Consider the following 14,977-nt stretch of genomic DNA (forward strand, 5'->3'; position numbering starts at 1 on the left):
ACCAAACGTTTGGTTTTTAGTTTGACTTTTGGTAGCCCTTAACCCACCGGAGGTCGCGTACGTGTACTTTGTACACAGTTTGTAAGGGCATTTGTAAGAACGCGACTTCCCGCGACTTCCCGAAGGTTAATCGGGGTACAAACTAAAATATTGTCAAACGAAAAAAGTGACCAACCACCGAGGGTACCGAGAGTGTACCCGATTCGAGAAGTAGTTTGACAGCTCGCTTCAAAAGAAATAAATGGAGTACCGGATTCGGGGTATATAAATCTGGAGCAATACGAGAAAAGGGCGGATAAGCATTTTGACAGTTAAAACTATTTTGCTCTTTTTCAGGCTAACTTGAATTTTTTTACAAAAATCGAAGTAAAAACTACACTGCAGGTTTTGTTAAATAGTTACCTGTTGTCTAGAAAATTGCAAAACAGTTTCAGCTGTCAAAATGCGTATGCGCCTTTTTCAAATGTTGCTCCAGAAATGACAGTTCACCCATAAGGAATACATTGTAGAACAATGCAAAAATTGCTCGAATGAAAGTGCTCCATTGTTCACTACCAATCTTATCGGGTACTCCAATCACCGACTCCGGGTCTTGATAAAAAAAACCCGACTCCACCGACTTTGACTCCGACGTCAGTGCCATCACGCAGAAAAATAAGGCATATTTGAATCAACAAAAAGTTTTGTTGATTTGAAAATCAAGATTTTTGTTGATTCAACGCTAAACGTCAAAGCAACTTTTTCAAAACAACAAAAGATTTTTGTTGAATTGAGAAAACCAAGGTATGTTTTAACGCAAAATCGGCGTTGATTATATTCAACAAAAATTTTGTTGATTCAAACCTCGTACAGGCTGACTCTACAAAATATTTTTCTGCGTGATGAAAATATAACATAAACAGCTTATGTATCCGGATATTAAAAACAATAGCTTTTGTAATATAGGATTTGTAACGCTAAATCAAACTCGCTTAAATCTACTGAATTTTATTGATTCATTGCCTAAATACAACAAATTTACATTTCATTATTGGTCGATCGGGTTACTTTTATTAAGGACCGATTTCCTTAAATTCCAAACCAATTGACTTCTCTTTTATGTCCTAAAATAATGCAAAATATTAACATTTTATTCCAAACAGCCATACTTACATTAACCGCTTGAAATTCCACCACCCACTAGCCAAATCAAAACAGTTCTCAATGCTGAAAACGTCAAACCACAACCCTGTTGTAATATATGTTCGCGTGACGGCGTTCTACTTCGAGAAACATTAGCTAACGGTGTCGTGCTAACGCTCCTCCTCGTCTCACAAACTGCAACGCCCGTTTGACAGTTCCAACAAGCCGCTTGACTGCGAGAAACAAACTTCAAACACAAAACATAACTTACGATGCGAAACGCCGACCAAAGCGGACCAGCCGATAATAATTATGAATGAAATGGGATTCGGAGCGCATCAATACTAACGCATCAGGGAAGGTTGTATTAGTGTTGCCCGAGCAGCAACAAAACGAATACAAATGGGAAACAGCGCAGTGGATGAAGGAGAGCAGAACACCGAGGGTCAACCGTGTGCGGCAGTACAAGCGGTGCGCTAGTAGTTCGACAGCGTTCGAAGGCAAGAGAGGTACGCGCGTTCACGTTCACGTTCGTCAGGTCGTTGAGAGGTCCGGAAAGACGGACCGCGCGAATGCTTATAGGAGGGTGAATCCAGTGTAAAGGCAGGACCGTGCAAGAGTAAGGGAGACAGGGAGTTGAGTGGCGGCGACGATAACGTCGAAGGCCTGTTGCTAAAGGAGAGGGTTGTGTGAGGAATCCTTTCGGGTGGTTGTTTCACGGACACCGGAGGTTCGTGGAACCTAGGAAGACTCCCGCGGCAGAAGAAACCTCGACCAGGATACGCAGCGGTGAACGCTGACAAGTTCAGCCTGGTTGTATGCAAACGGTATCAAGTGAGTGTCAGCTTTCATTGATGTTATGCAAAATGAGCAATAGAATCGGGATTGTTGTGGTAGCAGTGATGGGGTTATTGAGTCGGTGGTGGCGCTAATTGACAGTTCCGCTCGGCTGTCAGTGCGGAGTACGTTGTGAGAGGTTGGGTGAAGAGGAGAACGAGTGGGACTGAGTGAGAGTGTGGTGGATGGTACAGAAACATACCTCAGAAAGTACGCGCGCGACCTATTCACCCCTCTTACTGGAACGGAGCAGGCTGCTAGAGTGGGACAGCAGATCAAGTCGAGTAAGCAGGACAGATTGCGTCGAAAGAGATAGCGCGTGAAGCGTAATGGTTGCGCTTGCTTGCTAGAGTGGGTACAGGCTCCAGGCGCTTTCGAGCAGCAGGAACCTTCGTTGAACCACCGGCGACGAATGTGGCGAGCCCCGTGTCGTGGAGTCGTCACAGTCAGTAGTCTGTGGCTGAAGCGAGAATCGAACTCGAAACTGTTGATTTATTGTTTTGGCAGCGTTAGGAATGATGCAAGTAGGCATGGTGTTGAGGGGATCGATTTTGAATTTAGTTTTGAACGTCAAATTGGGGTGATGAGGCGAAAAAAGTCTTTAGAAAAATATTTACTCCTTAATTGAATATTATCAGACTCTTTTATTTAAAATGTAAAAATTCCTAAATAATCAAATGTAAATAAAAATTAAACAGGCCGAACTGATTTGTTGTCAAATTGATACAAAATATTCAAAGCAAAAATTTGACTAGCGCAAAAACAGAGAGCAACTCTCTATTCTCCATAATTCGCTATTTTACTAGCTTAAGCCCAGTCACGACGTTCTAGCAGGATTCTAGCAGAGCTCTCACAGAGCTGGATATTCTTACAGCATTCTAGCAGAAATGTTCCACCGTTCTAGCAGGATTCAGGCAGAACCAGCTCTGCTAGAATATTTCGTGACTGGGAGAGATTAGAGACATACCGAAAAAAAATCTTTTAAATTTTGTGCATATTTTGCTTTTAGTTTATTAAGCTTTTAGAATTTGCAACATTTTTCGACATATATTTTTTGCAACATATTGATTGACTTCCTTTTATTATTCCATTCATATTTTCGTAATATTTTCTAATCCACATAAAATATGTTTTTGGATCATTTTATATTTTGTCATGTCTTTAAATAAAATTTGGTTTATTTGAACAAATCAATCAAATATTAAATAAAATTTTCATAATTCATCTTAATGTTCCGACTAGAAACAACAAATTCAGAAAACAGAAAAAAATAAAAATTATGCTAAAAAAGGAATATAAAACAAATTGAATTGCTTTTTTTCATTTTTCATTTTTTTATATTCAGCTAATATTTTCGTTGTTCCAATTCATTGGACCCATCCTTAAACCATGACACTTTTTTCAAGGTTTTTTTTTTAATTTTCACACATTATTTAAAGAAGAATGACACGTCAAAAGTGAATATACAGTATGTTTTTTATGTATTTTGAAAGATTCAGTATTACCTTAATATTGTTTTGTATTTTTTAATAATATTTCTAATGTAAGTTTTTTAATTGTCAATTGTTAAAGTTTTGAACAGCTAATCATGAATTATTTTCATTAAAAAGTGGTATGTCTTCGAAAAGATTATCGCTTATTTTCGTTTTTTAAACACTATTTTTGGTGAGTTTTTATATGCTTTCCCACAACAAATAGCACTGGTTTGAGCTTTCAAAACAACAAGACGAACATGAAAAAATGAATCTTTTACTACAGTTTTTTATTTTAAAATATCAAATTCTTCAATATTTTTTTCATTTGTTTTTTTTTGCAATGCATCAAAAGACGCAACATTATGTAAAGATTATCAGTGGATTAGAGTTTTAGGGTAATTAATACTCCATTTTCCAATAAATTATGCATATTTTGAAATTTCTAGCCAACGCCAAATTTTGTAAGATTTTTTTTAAAATTTATAATAAAATTTTAAGTATAATATCTGAAATAATCACAATGCACCATATTTTATCATATCTTAAATTATGAGTAGCAAACGACGCCATTTTTTCATAAAGAGTTTCAAAAGATCTTTAATTATTTCACTGTAAAAAAAAACAAATTTTCACAGAATACCGTATTTTTTATTACTCTAAGTTGCATAATTTGAAATATGGATACTAAACGATGGCAACTTTTGTAAAGATTTTTAATATATTAATGTGTTTACAAGGTTGTTATTCGATAGAATTGCTGTCGATAATTTTGGCGTCTAACGATAACTATTATACTGCCCCTGATCGCATTAATGTCCCATATGCATTTTCATCGATTTCGAGTTATTGATGCAGTTTGGTTCAAAATTGTGTGCTCTTTCGAAAGAGCCTATAACATCCAGTACTTTGTTCTAGAAATCAGGAGGAAATCCAGTTTTTTCGCGAAAACTTAACACGTAGCCTTATGTATGGGACAAACTTCAAATGCGTTTTTCTCAGCTTGCTGTTTTTGCATATGGGACATTTATGCGAACATGGGCAGTATAGTCATCGTTAGCGTCGGGACGATAACGATAATCCATAATTATCTTTATTTCGATAATTCTATCGAGGATAACAGACAAAAACCCATTTTTGAAATATTTCTTAAATTGACTTGATCATGTTCAATGTTTCAATGCTTTCACTAAAAATGTATTTTTTTTAAATAATGTATTGAGTTTAAAGCATAAAAACTAAAAAAATAATACAAAACACCGTATTTTTATGAAAATACTCAAATTTTCATGATTTGATATACGGGTATCAAAAAAGCCAAATTGTGTATGCTATTTAACTTTAATTTGGGTTGTTTATTGTAAACTACTAAAATTTTCACAAAACACCTTTTTTTTAATACTGAACTTTCCATAAATAGCTGTAGATATCGAACAATTCGAAATTTTGCATGCTAGTTAACTTTTTTAGATTTTTTTTAAGCACTCAATGTTCATAATTTTAGGACTGTTGCACTGTTTTAGAGTTTTTTGAAGAAAATGTTGAAATTTCCTCAAAATAACGTTTTTTTAAGCATTAAAAATTTTATAGTTAGCAATATGAGTATCAAACGATTCGATATTTAGGATGCATTTTCGCTGTTTTAGAGGTTTGGAACATGTCAAAATTTTGGAACATGTCATTTTAAGGGAAATTTAGTGTACTTTTCGTATCTGTATTAATCCAGAAGGTTGTTTTTTCTTTTAGAACAAAATCTTCATTTTAAAATTTCGTGTTTTTGTAGCGTTACAGTATTTTGTGAACAATTTAGTATTTAATTAAAAAAAAAAACTGTCACTAATACATGCAACATTTCGCTTCGTTTGATACCCATAATGCATTATGGAAATTTAAGTTTTTCTGAAAAATACGATATTTTGTGAGATTTTAGTATTTTAGCAAAAAAAAACCTATCATAAAAGTTCAAAGTTCAAAATTTCGCTTCGTTATTCCCATATTGCAAATGATGAAAATTTGACTATTTTCGAAAAAAACGTTGTTTTTATTTTTTTGTATTTATGCTTTGAAAAATACAACATTATCAAAAAATATATTCCTAGTAAAAGCATTGAAAATTTAACATGATATTGATTGATTTTTAAAAACATCGTTAATAAATTTGGTTTTTGATATAAAGTACTAAAATATTTACAAAAATCCGTATTTTTCATTACTCATATTTTCATAATCTGAACCGATATCAAACCAAAAAATCTTGTTAAAATCTGTTTTTTTTTTTTTTGAAAAGGTCCAATAAACCAAATTTCAAGTTTTTGCTTTTTAGGTGTTTTTGAAACCGCCTTGAGTCAGGGGTATTGAAAAACACCCAAAAAATAAAAATCATATATTTCGTTTATTGTACCTTTTCAAAAAAAAAAAAAAAACTCCAGAAATGTTCATCAAATAGAATAACCTAGATTATTATTCAATAAATTTTATTTATTATAAAATGAATATTTTTAAATCAGCCTAAATTTATTCAATTTGAATTTGAATATCACTCAAGTTTTATTAAAAAAAATCAACAAACTACAATTAAAATCTCTTCAAGTTGATATTCTAAAATAAAAATCTTCCATCATCGATACCTTACACTACATTCATTGCATGACTCAAACAGATCTCCTCTTGAGAGCAGCAAGCAACAGCAAGCTTGCTTGCTGCTGCGGTGAAAGGGGAAGCAAAATAAAAACAAGATTTGCTCCGATGTGAAAATACTGCTCGATTAGCCATCCGGCTTGATTGTGTTTGTGAGAAACATAAACCACCCATACAAGAAATTGCTTCACACACCGATTCCTTACCTCCACCAATACAACCAGAGAGGGAGAGGGAACTGTGACGATGGGTTTCAAACATAGAAAAAAACACCGGTTTCCTTTTTGGTCATTCAGCGATTTTTTTTTGGGAGATTTTAACTAAACAGACAATAGAAGCTGACTGACACTTGCAAATGAGACCAGTGTGCACAGTGGGAATTGTTGATATTTACACTTTTAAGATTTAGTTTTTTAAATTAGAAAAAAAGTGTTTTAAAGCAACTTTTTCTCACAGTGCAACACACACTCAAAGAAAAAAGCAAAACAAAAAAAAAGTACAGAAAAAAAACTCAACTGACTGACTGTTTGAAATCTTGCGGTGAAGGGAAGAAAGAAGGCTATTTTGATACTTTCTTGTTTCGTTTGTTGATTTCTGATGAGTTTCAATTTTCTCTCTCTCTCTGTCTCTGTTTCGCAGGAAAACAAAAAACGGAGAAGGGGGAAATATTTACTTTTGGCGAAGAGCGGAGAGTGATTGGCGCGCGATTAATTAAGTGAAACCTGTGCGTGGAACGGAGATTAAGGGGAAGCGCGACATTAACCTAGAAAAAAAAGCAGTAAGTTTTGCGCACAAAAAGTAAGTCCGCTCCAATTGTGAAAGGGAAAATTGAAAATTGTGTCACTGAAAAAAAATTAAGTTGTCAAATTGTGTCACCTCAGACGAGGTTGGCAACCCGGTCAAGCCGAGTGAAAATGTGAAAGATTACCACTTAATTATTCCAATTTGTGCGCGCAACGACAGTGCATTTGCATTGCAAAAAAGAAGAAGAAAAAGTTGAAGAAGGCGAAGAAGAAGCGAAAAAAAAGTTAAACAAAAGTAGATCCAAGTGGTGCGCGCGTGACAACTGCGATGCGCGAAATGTGACGACAGTGCAGTGCAACAACAGCAACAACAACACGGGCGACAACAGCAGTGCAACAAAGAACGCCAATGGATTTGTTTTGATGTTTGCCTTTGGCGACGGGTGCTGGCTCAGCGAAACGCGATCGAGCTGAGTGATCGAGTTTGATAGGAGTTTTGGTGTTTGAACTGGTGAGTTGAAGAAATGATTTGATTTGTTTGAAATATGTTGATTTCTTTCTTGTCAATCCTCAATATTGCATATTATTAATGATAATAATGATAAATATTCATGCATTTGCAAGTATCCACTAAATTCAAAATATTTTAAAGACATCTATTGAAAAAGATAAAAAAATATTTGACAGCCATTTTTTATTCCAAAGCCAGATACTATAAATTTGAAAAAAAATGTCGATTTTAATAATTTTTGACAATTTTTTTTGATTATTTTAATGTTTGGGGATCTGGTAACCCTTCCTGGAGTATCAAAACTTAGGTAAAATTTGTTGAGGGTTTCCTAGGAGCTATATGTTTTGATAATTTATTCGATGAGGCATTTAACTAGCAACCCTGTCCTGAGATGTTGGTGCTTCAGTAGAATTCAAAGATTTTTGAAGGCTGGTGGTGTTAATTTTCAATAAAAATGACTTCTTGAAGAAGACAATTAAATGACTATTTAAAGCTTTCTGAAAATACTGGCCACATTCTAAAGTTCGACATTTTGATTTTGGAATGATAAAAACTATCAAATCATGTTTATCGATATCAATATCCAATATTACCTTCGACAAAAAAACAAGTTTTATCTATTTTCATTAAATATTGTTCGCTAATATATATTTAAAATAACTTGCAAAAATATTGATCGACTGTTCCAGGAATTATTCATAACAGAATCTACATCATTTCGTCACCTTTCCAGAATTTTACGAAAGGTTCGATATTACAGGGCAGGGTTACCAGATAACAAGCTTTTTAGATTTTATTTAAAAAAATCTATTCAAAATCATAAACATAAATAAAAAAGCCACTTCATCAAACGGTAAGGATTTTATGAAAAAATATAATACAAGAGTTAAACAGCTGTGCATAACTCTCGACAGGGTTGCAAAATATCTGAAATTTATCAGAAGTTATGTGAGGATTTCACCCGGATCTATTATTGTTCATGTTTAACATCTTTTTTTTTCATGTTAATAAAAATAAATGAATTTAATTTTCAAGAAAGTACGAGTCTACTACGAAAAGCCGAAACTTATACACCAAAAGGAAAAATATATTTCAAAATCTGCAACAGTGGATTTGCTGCAGAAAATGTCACATTTTATAACATTTTTTGCAGCAAGCCCCTAGATCATTTTTGCCCGCGTGTAAACATTTCAGCGATCTGCAGTTCTCACCAACACATATAATGCTTGCCCGTCCCGAGCAACACTCCAAAGAGAAGCATATGTTGGTGCTCTTTCACTCACTTTTCATCAAGTGTCCATGGCGCGGTGGTAGCGTGTCGGATCAATGAACCAAGAAGTTGGAAGTTCAACCCTCATCCTGTTAAGGGTTTTTTTTTGTGAAATACAATCAAAAAGCCGTCGGTAATGTCGATAATTGTCGGTAACGAGCAAAAATGTCATACCCCTATATGGCAAAAATTGCATGAGGACAGTTTTCATGCAGATTCTGATATACTTTCATGCCGCCATGCATCACAATCATGCGACCGCCGTTTGGGTGTAAATATCTTTTTTTTTTATTTGATTTGAAATTTTAGCCCTGCATTTCCTATGCCAAATAAAGCAATTTTGCATTATTGTTTTTTCTAAACTAGTATTCATTCATTTTTGAGTGATGGCATGTGAATATTCAAATGTATCTTGAGAAGGGATTTTAGATCGATTTGTTATCTTCGACAATGTTTCAGGTTATGGTTATGGACTTTTGAGATTAAAGATAAGCACGTGGAAAAAAAATATGATTTGTTTATTTTACTTTCTATCACTAAAAATCTCATTCCCAAAATTTTTTTTTCGCATATTTTTAAATTCTTATTTTTTATATTTTAAAAGGACTAAAAAGGCGTTTTTTGCACTAGAATTTAGTATGATGCATATAGCGGTATATTTTTAAAATAAATTTGATTTTTGGAAAAAAATCTAAAATGTTGTCTGCATTTGTAATCGTATACGATTTTATACATTTTTTAATTAGGTGAACCATTTTCGATTTTTTGCAATTTAAAAATACTTTATGAAGGAAAAGCCAAACAAACATTTCAAAAAGCTGAGAATTTTTTTACAATTTTTTTTTACATTCTGGTTGCTAAGAGAAGACCTTTTAAAGTTTCTATTTTGTGAAAATGAGTGTTACTCAGTGTCACTTAAGGGGTTACATACATGTAAATCGGCAAAAATGTCAAGGGTTGGTATTGGCACACACTCAAACTTTTTTTTTAATTTGTTTTCAGGGCATTAACATAAACATTTTTAACTATTATCAACATAAATTTGAAGACATTTGGTTGCATCATTGCCGAGATATAGCTATTTGAAGTTAGCAGTTTCAAAAAACGGGTGCCACGATATCTCAACACTGCTTTGACCTAATCGGCTCAAAATTTTTGTGAAGACTCATTAAACCGGTCCCGTGTGCATGACGAAGGCCGATTTTATAAAAAGTTTATTTAAAAAAAAATTGTGTTTAAGGAGCGGCCGTGGCTGACTGGTTACGGTGTTCGTTTTGTAAGCGAATGGTTCTGGGTTCGATTCCCATCTGCTCCCAACGAGAAAGTTAAGAACACATAAATTTGAAATGTTGAATATGAACGAAAAATCAAAGTCGCTCGAGGCGGGGTTCGATCCTCCGTCCTTTGGATTGGTAAAGCAAAAATGCTAACCACTAGGCCATGACGACTTGGTGAGCGTAGACTGGAATTAGGAATACTGTTACAGAGAGCGAGTTGTGGCGCTATAACCACGGCAAATAGTGTCCAGGGCATTCGTGGAAATACAATGTCCCATCCCAGAGGGTCCCGGAGTACCAAACCTTCTTAGCATGGTGCTCCCACCGAATACAACCAAATCTCGGAGCGTATGGTGGTGTGTCCCCACGCTTCTTCCTCCCCTGTCGATTCAGAATTGTGTTGTTGTTCGAACACTCAGTGCTCAAACTCAACCCAATTACGAGTCATCTCTGCGATACGGCTTTACGCAGTAGGCCTGGCCGCTTTAACGCTTGTAATGTTTCAATGCATTCTATACAATGGCGCACTACAAATGTTAATAAATGACAAGAAGAGTGCTAGGCGTCATCTAACCTAAGGCACTCTCCACACACTTCGAAAAAATCGTGTAATATTCTGTCTTTTTGATGCACATAACTGGAGCGTCGAATAAGACATAAAATTACATCTGATTTGGAAATTACATGACCCATACCGTCAACCGAAATGGTCGTGTAAAATTACATCAAACGCAATTCATAGGAAACCATTCCTATTGGAATTGCAATTTATTGGATTTTTGGATTAAATTTATTGGAAAGAAGAAAAAACGCCATCTATCTTGATTATTCTTATTTTTATTAGCACTTTATGATTAAAATCGAATAAATACAGTTGCACGAGTATTTTGGCCAAGAACGGATGACTAACTTTGAACCACTTGCACTCGATTAGCACTTGCAATTTCTTGAGTAAACTGAGGTGCCGATTAACGGATGTCCACCCCTTTTCCTCCATCATCCACCACCGGAATGCCCAGCGAGGCCAGGCCACTAAACAGATAACCTTCATCGCGTTCAGCACGTAGCTTAACTTGCCGCAAACTCTCCAGCTGTGCAAGCTATCAATCCATTTTCGATCCCACGTCGTCGCAAGCGTTCCTCCGTTGGCTGCAGCCGACGCCCCAACCGACGACCAACCTGCTTCAATCGATCGTTTCAAAATATGACATGAGTCTGTTTGATGCCTTCCTTTTCCCGTGTCACGGAGCTCCTCATCTTGCCACCTGGCTCGACGACCACATCCAGCTTCGTCGGACCGACAACGCCTTGAAAACGGACCACAGCTTCATCGGAACAACATCGTTGGTACCGAAAGCGATCTCCATCGCGAAATGCCACCGACTGAACCAACTGACCTCCGCGGCACTATCAACCGTGGTCAGGTACCTGGGACAAAGCTTGAAGTCAACGCTCGAACCCATCAACCGGCAGTCGTCCGTTGCCAGCAGGATCACGGATCGGATTCAGGGAGTTTGCCCGGAAGAGGGATGAAGATGTTTCTGGCTGGAATGATTTGTTCGGAATTTAATTTAATTGGACTCAAATTTTAAGGAGTATTCTGTACACTTACCTTGGCAATCGATTTGATTAAGATTTTTAGCTCAAAATGTGGCGAATGCTGGGAAAATCTAATTTTTATCGGGACAACTTCTGCGCGTCAATTTTCCTTGTCGGAATCCATCATGGCTGACGTTTGCTGCACTGTGAAGTGAAAGGCACCAAATCAGCGTATAATCGGGTTAAATTTGAAGTAAAATTAAATCACCACAGAGAATATTACACGACAAACGACGCTCCAATCATGTGCATCATATTTGATGTAATGTTCAGATAAAAATGATTTATTGTTACATTTTATAAGATTCAAAATTCAGCTTAAGTTAAAGAATGTAAATTTGGTCATTCTGCGTCAAATCAAACATAATATTTTGTTTGATTTTAGATTACATGATAAGTTTTTACATCAGGTTTTTGAATTACGTTTGATGTAATCTTCATGATTTTTTAGTGTGTATCTTCATGAAACTTTCAGGAGTGATTGGAATTCATCTTTTTAGAAGATTTAATAAATATTCGGAAATATGAAAAGTTAAGATTTTCTATATGTATGTAACCCCTTAATAAGCCAATGTTTAAAATAAGGAATCACTGTTGAAATTTCCTGCCCTTTTCTATAAACATATTATATAATATTCACCTAAAAAATTAAAAAAATACATCGTGTTTGTCTTTATCACGTTGTGTGGTAATCATTGAGATTAAATTTTAATATTGTTTAAATAATATTTGTAATGTCTTTAGCTTGAGAAGAAAAAAACATTATTTTTGAAATCTAAACAGGAATTTTATCAAATTATCATAAACTAACCTTATGAAAAGTTTTTTTATGACAAAAAAATATAAAGTTAGCCGATGAAATTAAAAAAAAATTAACCCTTTAAGACTTGAAGCAAAAAAGGTTTTTAGGACCAAACACAGATAAAAGCTCATTAAAAATCAAGTTGAAAAATGTTTGCGACCAACATTTCGATTTTTTTTTAAATCAATATTGATTCAAAAATGTATAACTCGGTCAAAATTTTGTTTTACATTCTGGAAATTACAGAAAAGTTGACAATTTATGTCCCCTAAAACATATTAAAAAATTAAAATTGAAATTAAGTTTTTTTGCAAATTTTAGTTTTAGTGACAAAAAGTGAAATTTAAAATCACAAAAAAAAAATAACTGTGCATAATTTTTTTCAGTGTAGTCCTTATCCATACCTACAACTTTGCCAAATACACCAAATCGATCTAAACATGCCTTCAAAAGATACAGATTTTTTGAATTTTCATATATCATTTTTTAATGGACAGCTACCAAATTTGTATGGAAAATTGTATGGACAAACTAATGATGTAAAATGGCTTCTTTGGGAATACCAAAGGCACCAAAAAAGTTTCAGCCAGAATAAAAAAATACAAAAATTTGAATAAATAAAGACCTATTTCGTAGAGAATTGCTCAATTACTAATGAATTTAAGTTTTGAAAGTATTACGAGAACCAATCGGGAATATTTGAAGATTTTTTTTGCCAAAAACGGGATTGCTCTGTATTTCAAATCTTAAATAAGAATAGAATTATAGAACAAAACTTAAATTAACATTTAGAGGGCACACACGAATAAATATTCTCAAGCAAAGTTCAAGTTCAAGTCAAGTCAGCATCTAAAATTTTGGAGATCTGACATCCCTATCAAAAGTTAAGAGCACTTGGGTGTCATTTTTTGAAAGCTTGTCTCAAAGTTTTTAAAAAAAAAATTACGGATTCACCACGGATGGATAGGTAATGGAAAGACTTTCAAATAAAATATTGAAAGCATGGATGTTGCAATTTTAGATAAATTAATTTCAAAAAAATATAAATGAATGTTAGGAAGATATCAACTACCTAAAAATGGATTAATTAACTTTATTTTTCTCTTAACAGTTATACATTTCATGCTTTTATATAATCTAAAAATATTTAAACATCGAGCAAACTCTTAAAAACTCTCCAACTTGTCTCCAAAGCCATCGCGCATAATCGCGTCCCATTCCAGGCCAGGCCAGAAACCCCATAAAAAATATCCACAGTGAAAAAAGATGATCCATAAACCTCGCCAATGGTTTTCCATCAAAAATCCAACTTTTTGCTTCGCTTTCTTTCTCCTCTTCCCCCATTCTTCTTTACAAACGACGACGACGTATGATCGCGCCCGCACACACACACACGTTCGTCTCCTTCACACTTGTTCGCGGCTTTGTTTCTTCGTCTCTCGTTGCCTTCCGATCGTTTCTCGGTATTTTTTCGCTCCGCTCCACACACCTTCTTCGTGCGTCGCCCGGGTCGAACGTGTGTGTCGTCATCTGCATGAAACGATTCGAGCTCGAAAAAAAAGGCAAACGTTCGCGCTGGAGTAAAGAATGGAAGATTTTTTTTTCTGCTGACAACAGATTTTATTCTTTAATACGAATTAAACGCGTACGAAACGGGACGAAGACAAGAGAGAAAGAACATGAGCATGTAGAGATGCGAAGATGCGTTAGCCGAACATTCCCGAGCACGGCCCGAACTGAGCAGGCGACGCACGAATGTCAGTGCGGCGCGCAGTGTGTGGAATGTCCTTTTCGATGAGTTTGTTTTTTGTTGTATTTTTTTTTGTAAGTAGGAACGCTGACATTTCCTGGAATGGGCCCCGTTGATATTTTGCCCTTCGTGCTTGAACTTGAAATGTTTTACTCATATTGGTTGCAGCTGTGAATTATGATATTTTTTTGTTTGTTTTGAGGTATAAATTAAAATGATTTTGTTTTCATTTTAAAATGAAATCAAAAACTTCCGATTGACGCACTCGCTCGGCTTCCGATCAACTTGGAGTTCGATTTGTCAGCAAAAAAATCAATGCAAAACAAAGTAAGCGAAATGAAAAAAACTCAGTGTCTGCGTGTTCTTTGCTGCCGTCACCAGGCAACACCAAGACGAGGATGAATGATAATAATGACGACGACGACGACGCGATCACAAGACAATGACGGTCATTTTGTGTGGTTAATTCTCGTAATACACGCTGAAACAAAAGCAAGCGAAAATTGCGCACCGAAGGATCATCGATGGGGTCACCACAAACACACACACAAGCACAGCTACAAACGTGTGCGCGTTTTATTGACATGTGCATCCGTTTGTTCTTGCTTCGTCGTCGTCGTCGTCGTCGTTGTTTTGCCTTTTCATCGTTTCGTTGGTGCAATCCTGCCACCTTAGCCTACTTTACCTTACCTTTTAACTCGACTTTTTTTTTATTTGTTTCTGTCGCGACCGATCAAAGCAAGCATTTTGAAGGTTTCAGTTGGGTATGAACACTTTTGGGATTTTACTTTTGACGTGGGAATGAAATTGAGGGATACAGTTTTTCGACCCTATTTTGGGACTATTACTCGCAGGGACCGAACTTTAATGTACCTATTTTTGACCCACCTTATGATTGTCTGAGATTTATAAGCAAGTGTTGTAGCTTTTTTAATGCACAGTACAGCCCCTATTATT

General features: G+C 35.3%; 1 protein-coding gene across 1 annotated transcript in view; it reads left to right on the forward strand.

Moving 5' to 3' along the window:
• The first annotated feature begins 1,568 nt into the window (after positions 1–1,568).
• Positions 1,569–14,977, forward strand: part of LOC120420263 (neurogenic protein mastermind) — a 232,366-nt gene continuing 218,957 nt past the window's right edge. The window contains exons 1-2 of the mRNA XM_052707597.1: positions 1,569–1,956; positions 6,708–7,322. The gene's annotated coding sequence lies outside the window, so the exon portion shown is untranslated. The remainder of the gene's footprint in view (positions 1,957–6,707; positions 7,323–14,977) is intronic.

The sequence above is a fragment of the Culex pipiens genome, chromosome 2, assembly GCF_016801865.2.
Source record: "Culex pipiens pallens isolate TS chromosome 2, TS_CPP_V2, whole genome shotgun sequence".
NCBI classification, from domain to species: Eukaryota; Metazoa; Arthropoda; class Insecta; order Diptera; family Culicidae; genus Culex; species Culex pipiens.